Source organism: Phascolarctos cinereus, unplaced genomic scaffold (assembly GCF_003287225.1).
Source record: "Phascolarctos cinereus isolate Bilbo 61053 unplaced genomic scaffold, phaCin_HiC Scaffold_726;HRSCAF=1367, whole genome shotgun sequence".
NCBI classification, from domain to species: Eukaryota; Metazoa; Chordata; class Mammalia; order Diprotodontia; family Phascolarctidae; genus Phascolarctos; species Phascolarctos cinereus.
In genome coordinates, this window is record NW_027556098.1 from 330,524,973 (window position 1) to 330,550,194 (window position 25,222).

At 41.1% G+C, this 25,222-nt stretch overlaps 1 pseudogene; it reads right to left on the reverse strand.

The window, feature by feature from the left end:
• Positions 1-2,233: 2,233 nt before the first annotated feature.
• LOC110213420 (alpha-mannosidase 2C1-like) lies at positions 2,234-25,050 on the reverse strand (annotated as a pseudogene).
• Between the last annotated feature and the right edge of the window lie 172 nt (positions 25,051-25,222).

Sequence of the window (25,222 nt, forward strand, 5' to 3'; positions counted from 1 at the left end):
CTGCCAACCTCAAAGTTGGGGGTCTTTGTTAGGGCTACGGCCAGGAGCTGCTGCCTTCCTGCTCCTGCAGCTCAACTATTATGTCTCCCTGGAGCATTAAGACAGTCTTCAGTTTCTACCTTTTTACTGATCTCCATCTGGATATCCTTTTTTTCCCTCCATCATCTCAAATTTAACATCTCCCAAAATGAACTTGTCATCCTCCCTCAAGACCTGCCTTTGATCACTGACATAAGCTCAGCAAATACCTCTGCTGGTTTTTTCCACTACCCTGGAATGCAGTTGAATCAGGGCTAAAGACTTGAATTCACTGAGTGTAATCTCTTACCGTATCTTTATTTATTTCAGGTTTCAGCTTCCTGCTAACCATGTTTACTCTCTTTCCCAGTCCAAAGATAATTTTCCTAGGCAAAGAAACAAATTCAGAATCAAATAATTCTGCTCTTTCTGTCATCTATTATCACCGCCCCATCTACCCTGAGAAATGGCCCTAACCTAGGGGTATGTTGGCAAATGTTTAACAACTGGCTCTCTGAAAAAAAGAATGTACCCATAACATACTTTTTGGGGGGGAGGGGCTGGCTAATGAAAATATTTACTGGATTGATTGAAATGTGTCCACTCACCAGTTTATTAGAAACCAGCTACTAGGGCCAACATCAATTAAAGTAAGGAAAGGACAAAGGAAATAAGTGTATGCTTTTGAGATTTAGTAGGGGGTGAGATAAGCTCTTGCCTCATGCATGGCTCCTTAGATTTACTCAGGAAGAGCCAGAGGCTAACAGTGGCAGAGTCCAAGTCTAACTAACTTACTCCTCAGAGCTGCAGCCTATCCCATTCCCTCCACTCTTTCACAGATTATTCCACTGCCCCAGGAGTTAGATGAGAGGGCGTGTCTGGCTTCCCTCCCAGCCCCAGGTGAACAGGACTGCCCCCACCTACAAATGTGTTAGGGCAGAGGAGTTTGGGACCTTGATGCTTGGATGGAACCAAGATGGAAGTGGTTAGGATCAGGGTCAGGGCTCCTACTTGTTTGTGGTCTAGGGGCCAGGGATTTCAGGGTGATGAGGCCCAAGGTGCTGGTCCTACCTCTTGATCAGGGAGCTGGGGACTACAACACAGGGAGGAGAGAAACCACTTGGGAGGGAGACAAGGAAAGCTTTAGGCAGGAGCTCTCTAGGATCAAGTGCTGCCAGTGGTCAGGACATTCTAGAAAATCACAACTAGAAGGAGAAGGGAAGGAAATGAGGCCAATGACAGCTTCCTATACAGGGAGTGATGTCTGGAGCCTACAGAAGTCTACATGGCTGCTATGTGCCTCGTGCAGATTTAGTACTAGTGCACAAGGGTGGGGTCCAGCCTCTGCCTGTTTAACAGTCTCTAGCACCACAGCAGATAATGAGAAAGCACTCAGGGCTGGTGGAAGGCTGGTCCTGTGGGTATAACATATAGGGGGAAATTGAAGCTGCAGACAGCTTGGATGACTCCAGAATCTTGGACTATTCCCATGTGCAGCATTATCCCATAGGAGAACTGATGATGACCCGCGTCCACAGCGGCATCAGGAGGCTTGAGTGTCCATAAGAGGATGTTGTTCTGAACAGAGCCCCCATACTCACTGTTGTTGAGAAGCACCATCCCAAAGCCATGGTCTGACAGGTTCATCTGTCGATGGGCCCATATCTCAAATCAAGCCCATTCCCAAGAGGTATTATAATGTGTAGGTCTCTGTATGTGCCCAAAATGGATCTCCTAGGTAGCACTGGTGTTCTGGGTCCAGACAGGGAATTCCACCTTTAAGAACTTGTGGGACTCAAACCAGTCCACCTCCACATGAGACTGGAGATAACGGACAGTCTGAGTCCAGCACAATTTCTTGTGTCAGGATGCTTCGGCTACTGCGCTATAGGGAGAAATGGACACTGCCTCAAAGGCCTCCTGGCATCCCATCTCAAGGGCTTAGTCAAGCTTCTCGACTGGCTTCCGGGTCTCTAGATGATAATCCATCACATCCGAGGCAACCCGGTACAAGGGAACATCATCAAATATCACAAACTTGTTGCCATACACCTAGGGGATGGTTTCCCTATCTGAGGAAACCAAAACCGGGAGTTTAAATGGCCTGTGGAATCGAGGTGCACTCAGATAATGCTATTCTCCAGCATCACAGAGCCATCAGCCTCCTGTACCACTGTGATGGCATGAGGAGGCCAGGCCAGAGCTGGGGCTTGGGTGTAACCCATACTAGGCACTGGCACCAGGACCATGTTCTCAGTGGCATTGGCTCCTGGCAGGACCACCACCTCTGTGTGTTCTTAGCACAGTGTGTTGGAAATGAAGAAGTTGCATGGTGGGCTTAGATCTCGAAAGCCTGGCTCTCCTCCACACAGAGACCAAACTGCAGCATTCAGGAGGTGGGAGCTGCTGCTTTGAATCTCTCCATAGGACTTCAGAGCATCATCCACCACCTGCTTAATACAGCTTCCAGGATGCTCATCATGGAACTAGATTAGGAGCAAGAGCCTCCAGAGGTGCTGTGATTCAGCAGAAGGATACTGGAAAGTTCCACTACATGCCAAGGCCAGACTGCTCAAGAGTTCCACATCATGCGGGATCTGTCCACAGTCCTGGTTCTCCTTTTTGATTTGGGTGTGGGTGGTGTAGGTGCTGTTGTGAAGCTTTAGGAACAATTCCCTTACCTACGTGCAAAGCTGCCCCGTGTCCTTCTCTAGTAATGAGAAAAATCATTCTGAGGTAGAGAAATACACCCTGGCAGTTTGTCTGTATCCTTCATTTGTTCCAGCAAGTCTAGCATGGCCTGGGTGGAGCCACCACCCCCATCCCCAAACCCGTAGAGGAAGGCACTGTGGTTCACCCTCCTCTTGTCTTTGTTGTTGTTCATGGTTTTCAGCATCTCTTCTAGATGGCCTTCCATCCCATAAGACTCCCCAGGAAGAAAGTGGACCAATACCCAGGAACCATCATTCCTTTCCAGAAGAAGGTATGATGAGGGAAGGAGTTCATCAAATTCCAGCTCAGCTTCTATGTCAGGAAGTGTTAGATGCTACTGCCATGCATGATCTGAGGGAGTTGGGCCAAACACCCAAATGTGTCTGGAAGCCAGAACTTAGAACACATTTTCCCAAATTCCTGAAGGGAGAGGTTCTATCCTTGAAGAAATAGTATCACCATGGACTCTCCACTGGGAAGGTTCCCATCCATCTCGACCCAAGTGCCCCCCACTGGAATAAACTGTCCTGCCCAGACATACTCTTGATCTGGGAATATAAGCTTAGGTAGTACCTCTTCACCTACTCATACTGTTGTGCCTAAGAGCAGGCAAATGTGAACTGTGGGTTCTTCTGCATGAGTCAGACAGCTGATGACCAATTATGAGCACATTTCCAGATTGTCTCCTTAAAGGGCCAGAGCCAAGTTGGCAATGACAAACCCCAAGCTCTGTTAGCTTTGCTGCTTTTGTGGGCTGATTGCTTGGGCACTCCCTTCCTCTGAGGGATTCACACTTGCCTCCAGGGATCCACTTCTTTCATCTTGTCTGTCTGGATGTAGCTGGTCTTCTCACCCAATTTGGTTGAACCCTGGACTGGTTCCCTATTCCTCCACGATAAGCTTTCTCTATCACTCTCCCAGAGAAGGTAAACTTCATGACCCATCCAAGCTTTGGGGATAGTCAGCTCCACTCAGAACCAGCAGGTCCACCATGTGGGTCCAAAGGTATCACCAACTTTGACCATGTAGAAGTTTTGCTGAATGGCCTGTTCATATGGCATCCATTCTGGAGTCATGAAACAAGACAGTGAAGTCACAGGGCAACTATCTGCATACAACCTCAGACATTGACTAGCTGTGTGACCCTGGGGAAGTCTCTTAACCTCTTCAGTTTCCTCCATTTTCCTTTGTGTGGTCATTTATCTACTTGCCAAGAAGAGAACATGACAGTAACACTGGGACGTCCCTGCTGAAGGCAGGACACTGCAATAGATTTGGAATCCTGGACCATCCTGGAAGGTGTGTGCTATTATTATCCACACTTTGCAGATGGAGAAACTGAGGCAGGCAGCAGAGATATGGCACTCCACCCCTATACCAGCATTCTGGCCAAGGTGTGTTCCCGGTCCAGGACTGGCTACAGAGGAGAGTCAGAGTTCATCTCTGTGCCTTCTTCTCTCTCAGGACCTCAGCACCATTGACCCCCCAGGGTGTGTGTGGCCCCAACACTAGGTCATTAGGTGGCCTATGGCATACTTTTAAGTTTAAGCTGCATCATTTACATTTTCTCCATCACTCTTTTAAGTCTATGCATTCATTCAACAAAACTATAAATCAGGCCTGGGCTGTAGGCTTTGCTGACTCCCAAGGTGTAAATGTTCACACTGAAAATTTAACAATCAGGTCTCTGGAGCATGTTTGAGATGGCTCTGACACACCCTTTCTTTGAGTTTATGCCTCTACCCAACATAGTTTATTTTTTTTAAATATAAATTTATTTTTAGTTTTCAATATTCACTTCCACAAGTTTCTTGAGTTCCAAATTTCTCCCCTCCCCCCACCCCAAGATGGCATGAATTCTGAATACCCCTTCCCCTGGTCTGCCTTCTCTTCTATCTCTCCCCGCTCCCTTCTCTTATCCCCTTCCCCTTCTATTTTCCTGTAGAGCAGGATAGACTTCTGTACCCCATTTCCTGTATTTCTTATTTCCCAGTTGCATGTGAAAACATTTTTTCACCCAACATAGTTTAAAGTCTTTTTCATTGTACTTTGCTTTTTAAGATGGCCTTAAACATCAACTCATTCTGAGCTTTACACCTCTTGAGGCTGTCGCCAGGGCCACACTTACCTATTCAATCTTAACCTGCCCTTAGTTCCATTTTCTTTACGTGCTTGTTTAAAATTGAACATTTTTCAATGAGTTGGTTCATTATTCATTCACTTTGGCTTCTTCTGCAGTGTAGGCTTGAGTCTGCCAGATACAATTTTATTGAATTTAACATTAATCTATATCCAAGCACTTTCTAACTGGCAGAGGGGAAAGATATGCCCAAATTAACCTAGTCCCCCATGCCTTCCAATAATCTGCCCCAAGAAGATTTGAGGTAAAGTTCATAGGAATCTTGAACAAGGAAAAAAGATTTAATATGTTAAAATGCAGTTCTGAGTTAACATTCCAGAATTACTCAGTTCCTTGGCCTGGACCACTTCTTAAAAATTCCACTCTGTGATCAATAGCTTAATCTTCAATTTCTAAAGAAAAGGTGCTGTCCTCAGGCGGGTCTTGGTGTCAATCACTCCAGGTGAATGGGAAGACAATGATCATTCTCCAAGGTCAGAGTTAAACTTGGTTATTACTCTTCCACCATTCAAAAAAAAGCCTTTGCTTTTGTTCCTCCACTTGATGAAAGGGAAAAATCTTGGAAAGGCCTGGAAAAATAATATTTCTAGAAAAACTAAAAAGGAGTGTTTTTTAAAAATATGTTTCTACAGACAGCTCCCCTTTTCTTCCTCTTTGGAATCATTTGTCTCTAAAATTTCATTCTTAAGAGCTTCTTATCTCTTGTGAAGCCAGATCTATTTCTATGAAGCCTCCCCCGATCCTCCCAGTTACTAATGATCTGTCGTTTCTTGAAGCTACCAAATAGAGCAGCTATTTGAACTTCTGTTCAGGTAGGTGGTGAAGTAGAGTGCTGCGACTGGGAGTTAGGAAGACTCATCTCCCTGAGTTCAAATCTGGCCTCAGATACTTACTAGCTGTATGACCCTGGGCAAGTCACTTGATCCTGTTTGCCTCAGTTTCCTCATCTGTAAATGAGCTGGAGAAGGAAATGGCAAAACCCTGCTTCAACATCTCTGCCAAGAATACACCAAAAGGGGTCATGAAGAGTTGGACATGACAATGCACATGTTTTTGTTATATATCATTTTATACATTATAAATATTATATTTATCATGTACATTATTAACTTTCAATATAATTATGTGTATATTTGTTTTATGCTCTCTACTACACTGTAAGCTTCCTGAAGCCATGGACTATGTTATAGTCTACTTACACCCAACATATATCTTTATACTGTGCTTTGTTACTTGTAGTTTTGATTTTTTTGTTATATCACAGTGCTCCATGATCTGCAACCATATAACCATGTCCAGAAAAATATTAGTGTTTTAGAGAGAGGATTGGGTTTTTTGTTTTGTTTGGCAGCAAGCAATTTTAATTTTGACCGTGAAAGTACAGTTCAGTTTCTCAAAGAGGATACAGCCTGATCTCTGACTGTTCAGTTCAGGGCCTAGCCCATCATCTCTCTTCAGTGCTTGACTCACTTCATACTTGGCCAAAAAATTGAGGCTGTTTGCTAAGAGCTCCTTACTTTGCCTTTCTCTTCATATGACATCCCTTTAACATTATCCCTTCCATATCTTTCTTCACTCCATTCTCTGATGAAGGGATGGCCGTTCTTCTTGGGAAGGCTACTTCCTTTTATGTACCCAGATTCCATCCCCTCTCTTCTTCTCCAGCAGATTGCCACCATTGTCATCTCCACTCTAATCTTTAATCTGTCCCTATCTCCTAGTTTCTGCTGCCTCCAAACATGCTTATCACTCCTCCATCCTTAAAAAACCTTACTACATCCTACCATCCCCACTAGCTATTGTCCCATATCTTTTCTCTGCTTAGCTAAACTCCTTGAAAGAACCACCTATACTGTGTCTCCACATCTCCACTCGCTCTCTTCTAAAGCCTCTGTAATATAACTTCTGACCTCCTCATTCAACTGAAACGTCTCTCCTCAAAATTACCAGTGATCTCCAAATTGATGAGTCTAATGACCTTTTCTCAGCCCTCATCCTTCTCAGCTTCTACAGCATTTAATACTTTTAATGATCTTCTCCTAGACACTCTTTTCTCCATGTTTTTGTGACACTGCTCTCTCTTGGTTCTCCTCCTATCTGTCTGACCACTTCTCATGCTCCTTTGCTTGTGCCTTCATTCATTTTATACTCACTAACCATAGGTGTCCCTCCAAGGATCTATCCTGAATGCTTTTCTCTTTTTTCTCCTTATTATTTCACTTGATGCTATCATGAGCTCCCATGGGATTAATGATGGTTCTTATGCAGCCTTCATCTCTTTCCTGAGCTTGAATCACTAATTGCCTGTTGGAAATCTCAAACTGTATGTGTTGCCATCTCTAACTCAACAAGTCCAAAAAAAACCTCATTATCTTTTCCCCTAAACCCACTCTTCTTTGGAACTTCCTTATTCTTGTCAAGAACACTACCATCTCTCCAGTCACCCAGATTCACCACCACGGTATCATCCTTAATTCCTCACTTTCATTGACCCCATATATCCAGTCAGTTCTCCAAACTTGCCTCTTCCTTTTCTACAGCATCTCTTAGATAGGTACCCTTCTCCTCACTCACACAGACACCACCTTAGTTCAGGCCCTCATCACCTTTTCTGGACTACTGCAATTCCCTCCTCATTGATCTCTTCTTTAATTCTTTTCCCACTCCAGCCCATCCTCCTTATAGCTGCCAAAATGATTTTCCTAAAGCATAGGTTTGATCCACCACTCCATTAATTCAATAAACTGATGGTTTCCCGTTACCTCCAGGATCAAATATAAACAACTTGACTTGATATTCAAAGTTCTTCACAACCTGCCCCCTTTCCTATATTTCTCATTTTCTAGCATATTTACATATTCTAACATCCAGCTATACTGATGCTCTTGCTGTGCCTTATACATAGTTCTCCATCTTCTGTCTTCATGCCTTCACACTGTAATTCCCATTCCCAGAATCCTCTTCCTCCCCACCTCCTATGTCTCAGAATCTCTGGATTCCTTTAAGACTCAGCTGAAATCTTCCTCATCCCTACCTCCGACTGCTAATGCCTTCCCCTCTACGGTGATTTTTTTATCTACTTTGTATAGACTTATTTATGTACACTGTCTTCCTTGCTTGAATGAAAGTTTCTTGAGGGCAGAGATTGTTTTTGCTTTTTCTTCATACCCCTCATTCTTACCACAGTGCCTGGCACATAATCGGCTCCTAATAAATGTTTGTTGATTGAATAATTGATGTTGCCAGGGTGCTAGGCATGAAAAATATACATAATATATATGTATGTATATCTATACATGTGTGTATATTCTATGGGCACATATATATCTATGTTATTTTTATCCATTTCATTTTTCCAATGTGGGTGATTAAACCAAACCTTTGCATCTTGCTATGTATTTCAGTTAAGAGACATTGTAGTGTTCTGGAGCAAGATGAAATGAACACAATGTCATGTATAAATAGGAGTATTTTGAGAACCGTGTAAATAAGAGGGAATGATTCTTTTGTTTGGATCAGGTACAAGACCTTCTCCAGAACATAAGTTGTGAAATTGATTATTGATTACTGATTAATAATTAAAAGTCTTAATAATCACTGTAACCAATCTCTAGGGCTTAGGTTTGGATTTATTTTATATAGGCCTTGGGCGAAAAGTTTGGAAAAGACCATACAATAGACTGTGTACATGACTGAGAGTGGTCCTGTTTCTTAAGGGAGATAAAGAAGATGGATGCAGGATAACTCAGCTTAATCAGAAGATATTTTTCCTAGCACTGGTCTTTCTGGTAAAGGGGGATGGGGTATCTGGTTCAGATTTTCCAGAAGGTGTTACTCAATTTTGTGTTTTCCTCTTTACTTTGGATTCTGGAGCCCCCCTCTTGAAAGTCAGCATGATTGTGCCAGATGTAAACCCACCCTTACCTCTAATACAGTCCAATCACTGACTTAGTTTAATTAGTTTGTGTCAGTGGACCTGATATAACCACCAAACTATAAAAAGCTGTAAGGAGTATCTTTGGTCACTGAGGGACCACTGACTTCTATTATTGATAATTGCCAGCCTCGGACTTTCATGCCTCAGTTTCTCTTAATCATAGATTTATCATGACAAAGTGAATACCTGGAGTGAGCCTATGTCTCTCTACTTCTATGCCTCACTTTATGTCAGTTATCAGTGAATAGGGGAGCAAAGTTAGCTGTGAAGTTGCATCAGTTAGTCTTGTATCACTTTAATATATGCACCGGAGATGCTTTGTCTGAAGAGAACCTTCAAGGCTACGTTTTGTTCTGTTTTTTTTTAAAACAGCAAAAAATAGTCAAATTTTATATTCTCTATGCTTTTTAGCCAGCTTGTGTGGCTATAAAGGTGTGGTCTGTGGTAGAAGATCTTCTGGTGAAAACCTACCTATTCCCTCTTCATGTTTCCTTTAAAGATCCTCTTAGAGGGGGTCTGTAGATTGGCATTCAGGAAGGTAGGGGAAGAAGAGTGGGGAGAGATTTTTGGAGGGGTGTGTGGGATGGGGAGTGAGTGGATGGGAGGAGAAGATAAGGTAACAGAGATACGGTATAAAGAGAGGCTGAGAGAAAATACAGTTATCCCTTCCACATCTCAACTTTCCCCTTTGCGGTTTGGAAATTAAATGGGAATTTTTGGGGAGTTTTGCAGAAACCACGGACAACACATGAAGGCCAGCAGATGACACAGAGCCTATGACCAAATACTTAACCCCAATTTTACAATAACTTTATGAGCTAAACACCTCATAAAAGAAAAAGAAAAAATTCAGACTTCTTCTCTGGTATGAAGGGATAGCCAAAATGTTTTATGGGGATTTTCTAGATAGCAGGGGTAGCACATCACTAACCCAGTGATGTAGAAGGGATAACTACAGTGAGTAAAAATAAGATGGAGGAAAATTCACAAATAGTAATCAACTTCAAATGCCAATGGAATGTTTTATAGCAGCTCTCTTTGTGGTAGCAAGGGACTGGAAATTGCAAGAATCTCCATCAATTGGGGAATGGCTGAACAAGTTGTAGTATATGGTTGTGATGGGATACTACTGAGCTATAAGAAATGATGAACTCAATGATCTTAGAAAGGCATGGAAAGACTTGCATGAAATGTTGAAGAGCAAAGTGAAAAGAAATGAGAACGTTGTATATAGCAACAGCATTATTGTTTTAAGAAGTCATTTTGACTATTATAAATATACAAATTAAAAATAAAGGACACATGAAGAAAGGTGCTGTCTATAATCTGAGAAAGAACTGATAAATAGAAGTAAATATAGAATAATTTTACATACATACATATTTGTGTCTAATAGTAGCCATCTTTAGCATGGGATCGGGGAAGAAAAAAAAGAAATTTACATGATAACTATATTATATATTTAAAAGGAATAATAGCAAGTTGTATATAACACATTTGCAGTTTCATGTATGATTAACTTTTTTATCATACTATATTATGGAAATGTTTGTTTTATTCCATAAATTAAAATTTTTTAAATTTAAAAATAAAAAATTTTAAATAAAAAAATAAAAATATTCTTAATGGCTGCAGAAACCATTCTAACAAGGATTTCGTAAAGGTCAAAAAGTGAACATATGGGTTGGTAGTTGCTGATATCTTCTGTTAAAAATGATTTTTCTTGGTAATCTTTGTCTTGGAGACTCAGAGCTCCACCCTGCCAACCTTCTGTCCAAAGTTCTTCAGAAGGACATTTCCAATAATGAGATTGCATTGAATCTCCTTATTTTGGTCAAACTCCAAACCAGGCCTGAAATGATTTTACCCTATTCAGGTTTGGGTGGAGACAGACTTCCAAGACTGGGGGCGGTATTTCCTTTGATGGCAGAAGATATTGGCCCCTGTGGACAGTAATCTAAAGCAGGTACTCAAGACTTCATTTTAATATGACCTACCTCCTAATATGTCAACCAATCACAGCTGATTGGTACTCCTTGGGAATATCTACTCTTCAAAGGGCATATAAGGCTGTACTACAAAATGCCAAATGGAGCCAGTTTTGAACTGGTCCCCTTAGGGGCAGCCCAGCTTTGGAATGAACTCTCATGCAATGCATGTGAAGCCACTTTCAGAAATTAAACTGTGAATACATGTACCCCAATTTCGTTTGTCTCTTTCCTAGAGCAGACTCTGTTTCAAATTGGAGTTCGTGGGGTTCGTGGGGCTCAGGGTTCACACTTCTCAGATACCATTAAAAAATTGATGGCATTTCTGCAAATATGATATATGATTGGACAAGTCCCTGATCCTCTCTGGGTTTCAGTTTCTTTATTCATAACGTGAGGGGATTTATATTAGAAAAGGAGTTCTAAGCCATTTTGTGTCATAGACCATTTTAAAATATTTTGATAACCACATTTTTGTATAATTGATTTCCTTTATAATCCTATGCCTTACCAGACCCAAAGGGGTCTATGACACAAAATGGCTTAGAATCCCTTTTCTAGTCTAAATCCCCTCACTTTGCAGATGAGGAAACTGAAGCCCAGAGAGGATCAGGGTCTTGTTCAATCTTATATCATATTTACAAAAATGTCATCTGTGATTTGCAATCAATTCATTTCAGCAACTATTTATTCAGTGTTTACCATCAGGAAGATATTGCTTTGGCCCCGGAGGTACAAAGATGGAAAATGGCATAATTCCTGCCCTCAGGAAGGTTACAATCTAATAGGAAAGGTATGGCATGTATATATACAAAGAATAACAATAGCAAACATTTATATAGCACATTTAAGGTTTAGAAAGTGGTTAACATAATATATCATTGACTCCTTAACAACTCTGTGCATTAGATGCTAATATTATTCCCATTTTATATATGAGAAAACTGAGTTTCAGATGGATTAAGTGACTTGTCCAAGACCATGCTGCTAGTAAGTTTCCAAAGTCAACTTGGTCTCCACTATACCATAATAACAATAGAATGTGATAGAAACCAAGCGAAAGAATAGTCAACATGGGCTAAGAATATTTGAGGAGGGAGAAAGAGGAAGGATTTCACCAAGGAGGGTAACATCTGAATTGAACTGATGTCATGCAAAATTGAATTTGTTAAATGAATAAGCTGACTTCTCCAGATGCTCCTTCCTCAGACTATAAGAAGGTCTGAGAATTTTCTTTTAAGAAAAGAAGTAGCTGGGGGCAGCTAGGTGGCATGGTGGATAGAGCACTGGCCCTGAAGTCAGGAGAACCTGAGTTCAAATCTGGCCTCAGACCAAACACTTGACACTTACTAGCTGTGTGACCCTGGGCAAATCACTTAACCCCAATTGCCTAAAAAGAAAAAAAAACTGTAAAAAAAAGAAAAGAAAAGAAGTAGCTGAAAAAGAATGTCATGAGCATCTACTGGCCCAGAGACATTAACATGTGATAGGAATCCTGTACCATGTGTACATTTTTGTGGGTAGGGAGAGGAATGGTAGCTTTTCTCTTGTGAGGTTTAATGAACAGGATGGTAAAATGTTGGAATAGAGATCTCTTTGGCTTGTTCTATCAATAAAAAGCCTGGAAACTCTTTTTTTCCTCTGGATGGGCACTCATATGACCTACCTCCTAATATGTCAACCATATACTAAGGCATTTTTATGTGTTTGGGTTTTCTATTAGCCTGAAAATATTTTCTCATTAGATCATTTCTTCCTTTTTCCTCTGGGACTCTTCTTTTGCCATTTCAGATGGAAGCTTCTTTTCTCTTTTTTCTTTTTGGAGGCAAGTGTTTTTAAGTGACTTGCCCAGGGTCACCCACCTAGTAAGTGTTTGAGGTTACATTTGAACTCAGGTCCTCCTGACTCTAGGGCCAGTGCTCTATCCAGTGAGCCACCTAGCTGCCCTCAGGGGGAGGTTTCAATTCCAATACAAATCTATTTTTGAATCAGATTAAGAAGTATACATCAGCCACGTTTTCAGTAAACTTTTTGTCATTGCAATCTACAAAGCTATGAAAACTATTTATTGGAGGTAGATTCCAACAAATGCAGAACAGAAGATGAAAAGAACTTAGAAGTCAATCAAAAAGGAGAAAATATTGAACAGTGGCAGATGAAGACAGTAAAAGGGCCACAGTAAGAGAGACCAAGTTTGCTTGAGACTACGACAGCTGCTAATTCCCTGATGAATAGGGTTCCTACAGTCACGTTACCTTGATCTGGCACTGTCATCTAATGAGTTATCCCACACATGTGACGATTCCAGATAAGTATAAACTAGTCTTTTAAACATCAAAAAATTTTTTTCTTTCAACCATTTTGGTGGAAACTTTTCTGAACTATAGTATACTTGTTTGTCTTCTCAGACAGAGGATACAGAGGATTAATGTTTTCCCAATGGTTCAAGGTCACCATGATGGCATCCATTGTTGTCATGTAACTAAGTAGTAATATAATTGCCTCTGCCTTTTTGTTTTTGTCTCCTGCCTCAATGTCAGGTTGTCAGTTGTGACTTCTGCTATTATTTTATCTGCTTCTAACAGCACTACTACACTTGACCTTCCCTGATCTCTACTTACCCCCACCGCAAACCCTCACTTCTTTCTAGTTTTCAAGTTTCTTCCTTCTAATCTCTTCTGAGATGACACATCAGATAGCCAGTTTCTTAGGAATTGTGTAATAAAGGAAGCAGCACAAGCACATAAAGAGTCAGGAAGATGTGGGTTCCTGTGCCACCTCTGACATGCTGGCTGTGTGACCTTGGCATCTCTGTAAGACAGTAAACTGACAAGCAGATACTGATCTGCAGGGTTGAGTTTCCTCATTGGAAATTCAGACAATAAAACCATAGATCCCAGACAAAAAGAAAAGAAAAAGAATTATATGTTAAATGAGTGTCATGGGACTATGTGAGGCTCAGAGGTGTACAATACCTGACCCTTGGCAGGGAATATGCCTGCTCTTTCCTGATCTTTAGATGCTTTACATATCCCAAGAACTTTTTGAAGGTTGAGGATCTCAAAGTCCAAGACTGAACACTACAATCCCATCCCAAATAAGTGGGATTTTGCTGTATTGGTGGTGATTGTTTTATTCATGACTAATAATGTGATTAATCAGCAAAAGTCTGAGGAGAAAATGCCCAAAACCAATCATGCAGTAACATTTTAAAATGGGTTTCAACTTTCCTAATCTAAAGAAATACGTTTGTTCTTTTCTATACCTTAGTCAGCTGGGGTTCTCAACTTTCTTGTCTGTCATGGATCCCTTCAGCAATCTCTGTGTCTATGAACCCCTTCTCAGAATGTTTTTAAACACATATAAGTCATAGGATTATAAAGGAAACCAATTATACTGAAATAGTTATCAAACTATTGAAGAAAGTTCACAGACCCTAGGTTAAGAATCCCTGCTTAATGGATCAATGATCTCTTTCATGTAGCAATTCCCTGTACTGATACAAGTCATACCCCATCAGTGAGTAATTCTTGTCCATATTCTTTCATAAACCCTCCTTTTGAATGTGTTAGAAACCATCCAAAAATCCAGCAGTGGGAGGAGTCCTGTAAATCAAGTCAAGACCTTCCACTCCAGGCATTGTGTTAAGATCAATGAATACAAAGCAAACTGATAACTCCTGCCTCAGGGTGCTCCCTGTCTAAGGGGAGGAGACAATAGGCAAACAAGGATGCTCACACAAGGCAGATAAACTGGAGTAATCACTGAGGGAAAGTATTGAGCATAAGGGAGCCTGGGAAAGGTTTCTTATAGAAAGTGAAATTTTAACTGGACTTGAAAGAAGCCAGGAGGTAGAGATGAGAAAGGAGAGAATTCCAGGCATTGAAGACTGCCAAGGTTCAAGACTTTTGCCAACCTACTTTGATCTAAAGTTGCCAACTACTGACTTAGGCTGAGGCCAGAGGTGATGGCAAAATATGACAGTTGCCTAATAGAAGCTGATGTTTATATAGCCATTTTAGGGTTTGCAAAAAGTTATTTACGTACTTGAACTCCTCCAAGCCTCCGAACATTCCTACCAGATAGGCACTTTGTTGTTGTTGTTCAGTTGTGTCCAACTCTTCATGACCCCATTTGGGGTTTTGTTGGCAAAGATACTAGAGTGGTTTGTCATTTCCTTCTCCAGCTCATTTTACAGATAAGGAAACTGAGGCAAGCAGGGTTAAGTGACTTGCCCAGGGTCACACAGCTGGTAAGTGTCTGAGGTCAAATTTGAACTCAGGAAGATGAGTGCACCTAATTATAAGTCCAGCACTCTATCCACTGTAGTACCTAGCTGACTCATGGTTATATAGTCAATCCTGGTGTAGACAAGATTCAGAACTAGGACTCTCCTGACTCCAAATTGAACCACATTCCCCTAAAGCACACTGCCTGGGGTCTGAGCCTGGGCTTATCCTGAACCACCTCAGACTTGGCTAATCAGTTTTTTGAGCTATGTTAATGTGTTAAATTTATCTAGCTAGATGTAGTCATCAGCTGGTCCATGATCATCACCTTGCTCCATAAAATCCCCCACTTCCCAATCTCTATATATCCCCACAACTCCTTATAGTATTTTCACAAGAGGATATTGAGTCTGGTCTAACCACTGAGTCCCAGGCATAGGTCACCACTACCCACTACGGCAGGAAGGGATCACAACATCGATCACATAGCTAAATGACACAGTATGTAGAGTATGGCATTTGGGATCAGGAAGACCTGAGTTCAAACCCAGCCCCAGCTTCCCAGTTGTGTAACCCTGGGTAAGTCACTTAATCTGTCTGCCTCAATTTCCTCATCTGTAAAATGAGATTAATTAATTAATTAATGGTGTTAATAATAGCAGGGTTGCTGTGAAGATAAAATGAGATCAAATTTGTAAAATTCTCAAAAGATTAAATAAATCCTAGCTATTGTTATTATCATTTATGCCCACTCATGTCCCCTTATGTTCAGTCCAATTCATATCTAAGCCTTCCTCATGTTGTCCCTCAAAAATAAAATTTTCATTTCAAATACCATTGGTGGACTTAAGGCCCTTCTGAAAATGTCATGTGAAGTTTTCATGGAATTCCATCCTACACAATTAGAGTTGTAATAATAATAATAATTAACATTCACATAGCACTTAACTACGTGTCAGGCAGTATACTAAGTGTTTTACAATTATTATCTCATTTAGTCTTCTAACAACCCTGAAGGGTAGATACTATTATTATCCCCATTTACAGTTGAGAAAACTGAGGCAAACAGAGGTTAAGTGACTTGCCCACGGTCACACAGGGAGTAAGTATTTGAAGCTGGATTTGCACTCAGCTCTTCCTGACTCCACCTAGCTGCCCCCAAAAGAAGTGTTCTATCCTCACTCGATTAGAGCAAGCATCCCTTCAATCCCAGTATGGGAGATGAAATAACAAAATACTGCCCACTTTCATCCATAACTATGACCCTAGAGGCTAGATCCCAAAAGGCCCAAAATAACCATTTCCTTCACTTCTCAGTGATATTGGGAAACCCTCTGCCACATAGCCTGTAAGGTGGTGCAATTAGCCTAGAACTGGAAGCACCAATTCTGGTCAACACATTGCCTAGGCCAGATGCCATAGCTCATAAAGTGTTTCTATGTAAGAACCAGAAGTTCACCTGGGTCTACATTATCTCCCAGTGGAAGCCTGTCACCATTTGCCAAAGAGAGTATGGAGTTATGACTATAGAAGCTGGATTTGAAAAAGAAGGCCATCCAGAACTAGTCAATCTCTGTCATTGACACTTCTCTACCCCATTTGACCTACGAGTCCAACACAATCTGATCTGGATTTGGGAAACTGTTCAATGAAAGATGCTGTTCAAAGCCTGTATGACTTATATGTCTATTGGTATATGTTCTTCTATTTGTTCAGTGCCCCTGCATCTTGTCAGAGATTCAGGAATTCAATATTTCAAGACCTATTGGGCCCATGATATGCAGTTTGTCTTGCTACCCTGATGAATTGGGCAGCTGAGTGATGTGGCGAACAGAGTACCAGGCCTGAAGTCAGGAAGACCTGAGTTCAAATCTAAGGAGAAAGTGTCTGAGGAGAAATGCCTAACAACAGACCTCAGACACTAGCTGTGTGACCCTTGACAAGTCACTTAACTCTATTTGCCTCAATTTCTTCATCTATAAAATGAGCTGGAGAAGGAAATGACAAACCATTCCAATATCTTTGCCAACAAAATGCCAAATGGGGTCACAAAGAATCAGATATGACTGAAATGACTGAACGACAACATACCGATGAATCGATCTGAATGGTCTTACAATACCTTTGCCCCATTATTTGTTAACTAAGTTGAAGAAGTGCACTTTAAAAAAGAAAATTAAATTTCTGGGATGCCTTGGAGGTATATGGGTACTACAGAAGCAAGAACAAAATATCTATACAAGATCTGTCTGCTAAACTGGCAACAGCATTTTTATTACCATAGTCCTATTAATTGCCCTTAATTACTAACATATGTCAATCCTATACCACTTATGTGGTCAGTATCCCACATTTACAAGTTTACATGGACTGAACTTGTGCAGATGTCATCAGAGGTATTAAGTTTCAGACCAAGATCTTTTTTCAAAGTTCAGCAAAGGTGTTGCCTCCTCTGTGAAGCCTTCTCTGATTTCCCTGGTTATTAAAACTTCCTTTATTAAATTACTTTGTATCTGCTTACCTGTGTATCTGTTGCATACCTACCATGCCCCTACCTCCCTTTCCCAGTAGAATATAAACTACGTTAAGGGTAGAGATTGTTCTCTTTGTCTCTCTCTGTCTCTCTGTCTCTCTCTGTCTCTCTGTCTGTCTGTCTGTCTCTTCTCTCTTCTCTCTCTCTCTTCTCTCTCTCTCTCTCTCTCTCTCTCTCTCTCTCTCTCTCTCTTCTCTCTCTCTCTCTCTCTCTTTCTGGAGACTGATTCTCCCTATCTAACCCAGGCTGGAAGTGCATTAAGTACTCATGCAGAAGTTCTAACCTGCTGCATTTCTGACCTGGGCCAGTTTACCTCTTCTTAGGCACGCTGGTGGTCCCCTGCTCCTGGGTGCTCATCATAGTGATGCCAGACTTAATGCATACGCTGTATAGGCATCAGCCCAACTATAGCACAGAACTCCAGAGTTCAATTGATCCACCAACCTCAGCCTCCCCAGCAGCAGGGATAGCGCATGCGTGTCATCAACCCCAGTTTCATGATAAGAGGCACTTAATAAATGTTTTTTAACTGTTGAAAGTATCAATACTTTACTCTCTACTACTCACGCGATATTGTAATCAGCCCAACATTCAGAAATTATTGATGATGTAGTACTCACTCAGCACTGTTCGAGGAGTTAAGGAGGTACAGAGAAAATTAAGGAATGGTCCCTCTTTTCCTTGAGGTTCTCACTAAGTAGATGAGTTTAATGTGCAAGTTGTTTTAGAACTATGGAATCTTTGATCTGGAAAGGACCACTGAGATCATCTATTTCCATCCCTTCATTTGACAATAACGAAACTGAGGCTTATAAAAGTGAAAAGAGTTGACCAAAAACAATCAAGAAAGCAGCAGAACTAAGCGTAGCCCTGAAGTTTCCTGACTCCCAGGCTAGTGTTCTTTCAACTATCCTAACACCTTCCTCTTGATTACACATTGTTTTCAGCATTGTTTTGTCATTCAGTTGTGTCAGACTCTTGGAGACCCCATTTGGGGTTTTCTTGGCAGAGATACTGGAGGGGTTTGCTATTTCCTTCTCCAGCTCATTTTATGGATGAGAAACTAAGGCAGACAGGTTAAGTGACTTGCCCAGGTAACACAGCGAGTAAGTATCTATTTTGAACTCAGGTCCTTCTGACTTCAAGCAGTGGATAAAACTGCACCACCCAGCTGCCTTTCAGTGGCCTTAGGTAACCTCTCAAGGGCTTATCCTTATCTCCTAATTTCCCTGTCCTATATGACCCCTTTCTATTTCTAAAGTGATTATCACAGAGTGGTAGAAAAGGTGACAGAAGGTACCAAGAATGTCACCATTTTTAGTTCACCACCTCAATATCATTCAGCAATGTCCAGTGACAGTCAAAAAAGCTATTGGGATCTTAGGCAAAATTATGAGAAATTCAACATTCAGGACTAAGGATGTGACACTCCCACTGTACTCTGTCAGACCACATCTAGAACAGACCACATTCCAGGGAGGATATTGATAAGCTAGAAACTGTCCAGAGAAGGAACAACTATGGTGGTGAGGGGCATTGAGTTCAGGGTATATTAGTAAAGAATGAAGGAGCTGGGGAGGTTTAAACCTGGAAAAGAAAAAAACTTGGAGGGACATAATGGGTATTTGAAAGTACTTGGAAGTAATAGATTCCCCCTCATTGGAAGTCTTTAGGCATAGGCTAGGTGACAGCTTGTTGGATATGCTATAAAGGAGATTCTTTTCCAAGTGTAGGTTGAATTATGCGGCCATTGAAGGCTCCTTCAGCTCAGAAATTCTGTGATCCTGTGAGTCAGGAAAATTGGGGTTAAAATCTTGTTTCTGGTTGTTAGCACCTAGGTAACTGTGGGCAAGTCATTTAACCCCTTTGAGGATCAGTTTTCTCATCTGTAATATGGGATAATAATACCTGTGGTAGCTGCCTCATAAAGTAATCGTAGATAATTATAGCAAGGTGTCCAAATGAAATAAAATAAGTAAAGGACTTTGCAAACTTTAAAGTACCATTTAATTTGAGTTATTATTATTATTAAATGAAAAACACAGGTTAAGAAGTTGTAGCTAGGTTGTGAAATGCAATACTGGAAGGTTGAGCTCTTAAATCCATTAAACTATCAAAATAAATAAAATTGGGGGTTAGGGAGTTGGACTAGAGTCTAGTCACTAGACAACTTCTGACATTCCTTTCAGCGCTGACATTCTTTGGTTTTATGTTTATGAGACATGGAGAAAAGAATTCATTGTGGAGCTTTGAAGGACCTGGTTCAGGGGTGGGGAACCTGCAGCATTGAGCCCACATGTAGCCCTCTAGGTCCTCAAGTGCGGCCCTTTGACTGAATCCAAACTTCACAGAATAGATCCCCTTAATAAAAGGATTTGTTCTGCAAAAGTTGGACTGTCAAAAGGCAGCACCCAAGGACCTAGGAGGCCACATGTGGCCTCAAGGCCGCAGGTTCCCCACACCTGGCCTGGTTAAATCAATGGAGAGTGAAGAGAATGCTTGTTTCATGAGAAATTAATTCATGAGAATTAAATGCAGCTTGACATTAGTGGTGGTGAGACTTGTGAGAAGGTTGCAGTATACCACATCCTGCACCACAAGTTGGAGGGTTTACACACAGTTAATAAGTGGCTTGTGAAGATGATGCCAATAACATTGCCAACTGACATTTTATAAGAAAAAAAGGCATTAGCTTCGGCTTCCACTCACTGTCTCTAATAACATTGCATTGCAACTTATTTCCCACCTAGTTCTTAAATGGGAAAATTAATTATATTGTTAATATGTCTGTATTCAATAATTACAGCATTCCCTTCCCACTCCCTCCTTTAGTTGGTTTCAACATCATCTTGCTCTGAGTTATTTATCAGATAATTAGATGTTGGGGACAACCATCCAGCAGATGTGCTGCTTAATTCGATACGATGGCACGGCATTTGGAAAAGGAGTAGAGGTGGTGTCTTCTGTCAACTTTCAAGCCTGGTCAAAATTCACAATGTTAGCATCTTACCTCTTAATTCTCCCATATGTTCAGCAGTGAAGTGTCTACACCCTACAGAACACTGTGCTAGGTGAAGAAGGAGATGGAAATTTTACACAAGATAGTTCCTGCCCTCAAGGTGCTTATTAGCTGTGTATTAGGGAGATAGACACCAACAGAGATAGCCAAAATATGCAATATTAGAAGATAAGAACATTTGATAGTTATAAAACTAAATCCTGTATGAGGTGTAGGAGGAAAGCTTTAAAAAGCATACATCTGTACCTGCCCTACCTCCAACCTTCTAAATGATACTTAAACAGGAGAGGGAGATTGTAGAGAAAGCAACTTCAGACTTTGTTATCCAATTGTTTCAGTCATGTCCAACTCTTTGTGACCCCATTTGGGGTTTTCTTGGCAAAGATACTGTAGGGCTTTGCCAACAAGGTTAAGTGACTTGCCCAGGGTCACACAGCTAGTGTCTGAGGTTTGATTTGAACTTAGGAAGATGACTCTGTCTGGCTTAAGGCTGTGCACTCCATCCATTGTGCCACCTAGCTGTCAGTCTCTTCATATCCACATTCAGACTGTCCATGGGGTTTTCTTGGCAAAGATACTGGAGTGGATTGCCATTTCTATCTCCAGTGAATTAAGATAAACAGAAGTTAAGTGACTTGCCCAGGGTCACAAAGCTAGTTAGTGTCTGAGGCCAGAGTTGAATTCCAGGCCAGCACTCTATCCACTGAGCCACCTTGCTGCCTCTTGATTCAGGACTAAGAATCAGTAGAACTTTATTTCAGTCCTGGATCTGCCACTGATTACCTTTATGACCTTGGACAAGTCACTTCCCAACCCTGGTGGTCCATGATTCAGAGCTGTATTGTACCTTACAGAAAAGAATAGAGATTAGAAGAAAATTACAGCTATGTGTCCCATTATAACAGTCCCACCCTGACCTATTTGCACAATCCATTGATGCAGAAAATGGAAAATGACATCGACTTTGATCATCACTGCTCCAATCACAGTTTAACTGTATCAACTGATCTCCCTATTGGGATTTCACATTACTCTTTATGCACTTGACATGCCAGTCAAACTGACCTACTTATCATTGTTTCCCATACAGGCCATTCTGTATCTTGCCCCTCTACATTTACACAGGCTCTTCCCCTTGCCCTGCCCCTTCTCTTCACCTCCACCTCTTAGAATCTAGATCTCTTCAAGACTTAGCTCAAATGCTACGTCCCAGAGGAGACTTTCTGCCTGTCTTTCCAGTTGTTAATATTCTTCTCTGCTCTGACAAAGTACTTTGTATCTCTTCTTCATATATGCTGTATTTACTTACCTATGTACGTGTTGTTTTAGAACATGAGCTCCTTAATACCAGACTGTTTGAGTTTTTGTTATTGTTTTTGCATCCCTAGCACTTACCATAATGGATGGTATGTAAGACTAGGTATTAAATAAGTGCTTGTCATATTCAATTGTAGTAAACTGGACCCAACTAAACTGATAGAAAGCAATTGCCACAAAGAAGAGGGTTTTTAAAAAAAAAAGCCCACAAATAGTTTCAGTGTGCCAACACTTGATCTTTGCAAGCTAGGAGATACGGCAGTCAACGACAGTATCAATTTAGAAGGCTCATTTTTTAAAAATATAGAAGAAGATGGCAGATATTATAAATATTACTGCTTCACAAAACAGTGAAAATCTATGGGGCCTAAGGGGAAGAGGGACAAGGAATCCAGGGCACTGTTTAGCTATTAATTTCCAAAAAGCTTGGCATGAAACCAAACTAAACCAGGTCATCCAAAGATGTGGAAGAAGGATCTGGTTAGTTCTCCTTGGCTCTAGAAAACAGAAGCAATGGATGCATGTTGTTAAGAGGCAAATTTAGGTTGATATCAAGGGGGGAGGTAGGGGGTTCTCTCCATTTGAGGGCTTTAAGCAGAAGCAGGGTGACCACTGGTCAGACACCCTGTTGCTGGGATTCTTTTAGAGTGTCAGATTAGGTGGATGCTGAAATGCTTTCTAGCTCTGAAATTCTGTGATTCTGAGAAGAGAACTTATAAATTATACTAAAAGTTGTTTAGTTGTTTCAGTCATGTCTGACTCTCCATGAACCCTTTTGGGATTTTCTTGGCAAAGATGCTAGAGAGGTTTGCCATTTCATCGTAAGCGTCTGAGGCCAGAATTGAACTCAAGAAGATGAGTCTTCCTGACTCCAAGCCCAGAATTCTATCCACTGCGCCACCTAGCTGCTGTAGACTGCAAGGTAAACAACAATCAGGCAGAATATAGAACTGATTTGCCAGCCTGCACTTCTGAGTGTTCTAATAAGATAAAAGAAAGCAAATAACACATGAGGTCTAAGCTGAAATACAAACAGAAAATCATCTCTTGCAAAAAACCCTGAAAACTACAGAGGGGATTGTCGAAGTTTTGACTGTGAGTACCTTTTTGGAGGATCAAGAGGACAATAGGGACAAGGATTAAATGAAATGAGCTGAAAGGGGGTTGTAATCTAGTGAAGGGACATCTCTATCAAAGTCTCAGACTACCTACCTGTCAATGACGATAGCCAAATCCCTTAACAGGAACTTCCAAGGGTGTCTAAATTTCTGATAAAGAATAAACACCAATACCAATTTAAAACTTCCTCAGACAGTTCCAGTATCACCTGGATGCAATTATAGAACAGTAAACCTCTTGTTTTTATGAGGAAGTCTGTGACTCTGTGCTTTCTCACTGGAGACAACTGATACCCAGACTGGGTAAAGGAGAGTGCTTGGCATAATAAGTCCTGGAGATAAAGGGAGCTTGGGTTTTCTTTCCATCCCCTGGAACATACTCCATTAAATACAAATAAGCAGGCTGGTACTGGCTGGGGTGGGGGGGGTCCCCCTATATAACTAGATGTTAGTGGAGTTTTAAAATTTTTATTATTATTATTACAAGTATATGGATTAGGACTGGAGAGAAGTATTTACAGCATCAAATTATTTCTTTAATATTTCAATGCATCTGTGATCTCATCAGTCAATCAAGCTTTGACTTGCTTGCAAAATCAAGCATTTAAGTATCAGGTACCATACTAAGACACTGAGTGATATGTATATGTTTCAAAATGAAAATGAACCTGCCCCTTGTTCTTAAGCAGCTTAGAGGAAATTAAAGAAAATGATGTATACATATGTAAGTCCACACAAAAATATACAAAATTAATACAAAATGACTTCTGAAGAAGGAGTCAGTAGCCAGGGAGATCAGGAAAGGCCTCATGGAGGAGGTAACGTTGAACCAAACTTTGAAGGAAGCCATGTATTGATTCTAAGAGATTGAGGTGAGGAAAGAGGAAATGCCAACCACCAGGGCAGCCTGAACAATCACTCAAAGGCAAAACTGGAAAACAGAATTTGGGGAATAGCAAGTAGACCAGTTTGGCTAAACTGAAGAGGTCGTGAAAGTGAGAAACACTTAATAAGCCAATCAAGGTAGGATGGATCCAGGTTGTGAGGCACTTTAAATACAAAGTAGTGGAATTTGTACTTGATCCCAGAAGGAATAGGAAACCAATGGAGTTTATTGATCAGGGGAATGAACTTATCCACAGCATTCAAAACTTCTCCATTTGCTGTAACCAGTGGTTCCATGTGTGGGAGCTATGGTGCTAGTTGATGGTACCTCTGTTTTCTTGGTATTAATTGTTAGGCCAAAATCAGCACAAACAGCAGAGAAATGATCCATACTTTGTTGCATCTCCACTTCAGAGGCTGCACTGAGTGCATGATCATCTGCAAGCAAAAAATCATACACCAACACTCCTTCCACTTTGGTCTTGGCTTGTAGTTTTTTGAAGCTGAAGAATTGTAGTAGCAGTGCAGTATTTGACCTTGATGCCACCTTCATCCTCATTGAAGATGTTTGACAACGTGGCTAAAAACATCATGCTAAAAAGCACGGGAGTAGGCACACAGCCTTGTTTCACTTCATTGGTGACTGGGAAAGCATGAGAGCATAGTCCATTATTCAGAACCTGGGCAAGCATGCCATCATGAAATTGACATACAATACTGAAGAACTTCTCCGGGCAACCAAATTTTAATATAATTTTCCATAAGCCCTCATGACTGACAATATCAAAGACTTTGTTTGGATCTACAAACATTGTTTACAGACCTCTCTTCTGCTCCTGGCATTTCTCCTGGAGTTGCTGGGCAGCAAATACCATACTAACTGTTCTGAAGCCCTTTCTGAAGCCACACTGGCACTCAGATAGATGACCAGCTGCCAGGTGAAGGATCAGCCTATTAAGGAGGATTCTGGCAAGAATCTTGCCAGCAGTGACTAAAAGAGAAACCCCTCTGTGATTATCACAGGACAATCCATTCCCTTTACCTTTATAAAGATGGACAATGGATGCACCCTTGTACTCCTGGGGGATAACCTCCTCTTGCCATATAACCCAGAAAATTTCGGTCAGCTTTTGTATGCGCAATGGACTCCCCATCTTGTAAATCTCAACTAGAATAAAATCAGCACCAGGTGCTTTGCCACATGAAAGGAGACTACTGGCATTCAACACCTCTTCTTCAGTTGGAACTTCAGCTAGGGAAGGATTGACTTCAACCTGAGGTAAATGGTCAATGCCTTCAGCATTGACTGATGATGGTCTGTTGAGA